Source organism: Miniopterus natalensis, chromosome 15, assembly GCF_054644295.1.
Source record: "Miniopterus natalensis isolate mMinNat1 chromosome 15, mMinNat1.hap1, whole genome shotgun sequence".
Classification (NCBI taxonomy): domain Eukaryota; kingdom Metazoa; phylum Chordata; class Mammalia; order Chiroptera; family Miniopteridae; genus Miniopterus; species Miniopterus natalensis.
The window spans coordinates 5613287-5617359 of record NC_142095.1 but is presented as its reverse complement, the minus strand read 5'-3'; positions in this window follow the sequence as shown (position 1 = coordinate 5617359).

The window sequence follows — 4073 nt, the reverse complement described above, 5'->3', positions numbered from 1 at the left end:
TGATACCTCTCTTGTTCAGTCCCTCGCTTCCCTCCATCAGATCTCTGCGGAGATGTTAGGCCCTCAGAGAGGCCTGGCCAGACCCCTCAGGGCACCCCGTCCTCCTGTGAGTTGTGCCGTGTCTCCCTGGTATTTATTGTCAGCTGACACACTGTACTGTATGGTTTTCCTCTTTGTTTAATGTCTCTCCCTCTATTGGAATGAAGGAGGGCTTTATCTGATTTGTTCAATAGAACAGTCCATGGCACATAGTAGGATTCAATAAATGGTTGATGAATGAGATTCAATAGATTGGGCCTCCCCATGGGCAGGATGTGGGCAGCAATTTAAGGAGTTGAGGTGGAGGGAGCCCCACCAGTCTCATAGCAACAAGACTCACCTGGTTTCTACCAGCCTATGGGCCTGGAGCTGCCCACCTGGCCCTGCCCTGCCCTGCCCAGGACTGGCTGAGGAGCCAGGCCCCGCTGGGGAACCATCTGGCTGGGCAGAGCTTCGCATGGAAGGCAGCCCTGAGGAGCCTGAGCCCCTGCGGGCCGAGTTACTATAAAGAATCTCCCAGGCCCGGCCGGGTGTGGCTCAGCGGTGGAGCCTCGGCCTGGGGTCCAGGAGATCGCAGTTCGATTGCCGGTCGGGGCACATGCCTGTGTTGCAGGCTCGGGCCCCAGTCAGGGGCGTGCAGGAGGCAGCCCATCAATGACTCTCTCATCATTGATGTTTCTATCTCTCTCCCTTCCTCTCTCTGAAATCATTAAAGATATATTAAAAAATCTCCCAGGTGAGCCAGACTTTCCTTACATCAGATTTAAGTAAGAAAAGCAAATGAGACTCATTTCCCCAAATCCTGTAATTTTTGTAAAACGAATGGAAGACTTTGACAAATCTCCACTTTGTCCATAAAATACGGATAGCAAGCTTTTGTACATGGACTGTCTTGTTAGAAAACAATCACTGAGGACTTCAAAGAACATAATTAATGATGCACAGCCGGTCTCGTCACTTCCCATGTCCCTCCCCGGGATTAGCTGATTTCCCCTTATGCTGTGCGTCCCTCTGGGTTACTTTGAATTCCTTTCATCCGCCCATGTCAGCCTTGCTGCAGGTCCTGGACTCATTAGCCCTCTGTGCTCCTGTGGGAGGCATGAGGATCTTATTCCCACACATTGTCGCCTGAGACATAAGCAAGAGCCACCGGAGAATCATAAAAGCAGGAGTGGGGGCCTTAGAAACCAGTGGTTCAGCTAACATCAGCGTCCCTGGGGAAGGCTGTGGTCTTGGTGTTGGAGTGTGTTTGGGGGGGCGCACACTTGGAAGTGGGGGGAGACTGTTTTTCGTGCCTCTTCCTCGAGAAATCCCATTCCTCAGACGGGAACTCTGGCACTGACCACGGGAGCAGCTGAGGAGCGGGGCCTCCGGAGCGGCCCCCGGGGGGAGCTGAGCCCCCCGCGTTTGGCTGCTCAGATTCTGACCACCCTGTGCCCTCTGCTTCCATGCGGATTTGTGACCCCCTGAGTGTCTGGGCCAGATCTCCAGGGTGCGTGCGGGCACTTACCCTTCCCAGCCACTGTGGTCAGAGGGAGATTTGCCCCCACACAGTTCTGCCAGCTTCAGCCCACGCGGTTCATTTGCGGGATGAGGCCCCTGCCGCTGGCTCCCGCTGTGACTCGGGCTGAATTCCGTCGGGGTCGTTCCTTGCTGGCCGGCGGCTGCCCCATGTACGCGGTGGGCAGGGCCACTGCTGGTGTCGCCTTTCTCTCCAGGGACCGAGCGTCGCGCTGGGAATCTGGTAGATTTCAGCCAAGACTTTTTGAGGAAATAAGCCTCTGCTGCTGTGGAAAGATGGAGAGTGTCTAAGAGAGAACTGCGAGGAGGAAAATGATGCCATGTGGCTGGTGTGTGAAAGAATTTGAAGGGAGCCCTGGCTGGGGGGTTCAGCTGGATACACCAAGGTTGTGGGTTCGATCCCCAGTCAGGGCACCTACAAGAAGCAACCAATGGATGCAGAAATAAGTGGAGCAGCAAATCGGTGTTTCTCTCTCAAATCAATCAGTAAACATTTTTAAAAATTATTTAAAAAAAAAAATTTGAAGGGAGAGAAATGCTTACTGAGTAAGCACCTTTTCTGGGGTTGGCCTGGCGTTAGCACCTTTGCCCTTAAGGGACATTTGCTGTGCTCCAGGCACTGTGTCAAGCACTTGAAATGCATCCTTGCCGCAGTTTCCTGAGGAAGAGATTAATACGGCCATTTCACAGATGAGGTAAACTGAGGCTTGGATTAAGTCATTTGTACAAAGTCAGACAGGGGTTGCACCAAGATTCACACCTTGTCGGAAGAGCTCTTGCTTAATGGCCTCTGCCGTTACTAACAACCTCGTGAGTGGAGGCCGTGGCCCCCTTTACTGATGAGGAAGCTGGTGCAGGGCGGCTGGGCCAGGGCAGGGGCAGGGTCACCTGTCTCTTCAGCCTTCAACATGCGTCTGCCCTGCACTCAGTCCCAGGTCGTAAATCCCACTAATACTGCAATTCTGGAGGATGTTTTCCAGTTTGAAGCATCCTTATGATGAAGCCCCGGATTGTGGTATCCGAGGTCCTTGGTTCTGCCTCCAGGGCGACCAGGGCACCTGGACCACGGTAGGTGCTCGGTAAGTTCTGGTCAGGAACCGGGGACTCAGAGGGCATTGCTTAGCTGGACAGATAGCCTGCCTGGAGTTCCTGAGATACCCGGGAGCCTTCAGCGTTGCCGTTAATGGATTTGAAAAGCATGTATTTACACATTACTCGGAGAGGCATGTAAGAGAAAGGTAAATAAGATCAGGGATATTGACTAAGTGTCACTGATGGGGACGGCAGAGTGGTTTTGTGAAACAATGACCATTGAACACTTATTTTCAGGGTTAGCATCTGTCAGATGAACCTAACTGAACTATCTTTTAAATATGGTAATATGCATTTCTATACCATGGGTGCTACTTAAAGTATTTTTTTTTGGAAAGACAATTCTTAAAGCAAGTGCTATTTTGTGCTTCTTTTATCCATGTTATAAAAAAATAAAATGTTATTTAGCATTTATAATTGTAAATTCTGAGGATTTCATTATGGCAAACCTGGGAGACAGAGCTGGGTCTTTCGAGCCAGAGCAATGACTATTCTGAGTGTGTCCCATCAGCAACTAACAAGAGTCATAAAAATTATTTGCTGCTGCTTCTGAACGGCACCCACACTCCCTTCGAAGGAAATCATTGGCATTCCATTTTCAGAGCACAGGAGGAGATGGAGGGGAGCAAGAGCTCATTTCGAGAGAATCAGGATCATTGGGACACATTCACCAAAGCCTTTCATGCCTTCTAACCACACCCCTGCTGACTGGATATCCCAGCCCACATGTGCCTGGCGACAGCTGCCGTTTGCCTGGCCATGCTCAGTCATGCGGGTGTCCTGCCTGGCATCCCCTTCATGTTGAGGTGGCCTCTTGGTCTATCCATTCCCTTTTTCTACTAAAGTGCCCGGATTTGGGGATTTGAGAGAGTTGTGACTATGAGCATGGCCTTTGGAGCCAGGCAGACCTTGATTGGATGCACGACTACCTTTCTGTGTCTTAGTTTTCTGTAAAATGGGCTGAATAGCTGCTCTATCATAAGGGTTAAATGAGGTCACTGTTGTGGAATAATCAGTTCAGGGCCGGTACAGAGACTGGCTAACACTTTTAGTTCCGGAGACGTGGGGATGTGGCTCCTCCCCTATCCTTACCCTGCTGTGGATATTGGTGTATTTGTACCTTCAGGAACTGGTCAGTGTATGTGAGAAATAAAGAGAAAGGGACAGCTACTGGCTTAAAAGAAGCTAAACTCCTGTCTACATGGAGCCATCCTTAGCAACCAAGCAAACCTGGAATCCAGTGGCCATGAGAGTTGGAAGGGATCCCGGAGGCCACCTAGTCCAAACTCCTCATTTTATACATGGGGAAACTGAGGCCCAAAGAGGGCTGCTGGCCTTGCCAGAGATCACAGTCTGGTTGGCAGTAAAACTAAGGCCGAAAGCCAAGCCCCTTGGCCGACTGGGCACCAGACGCTGCGGCT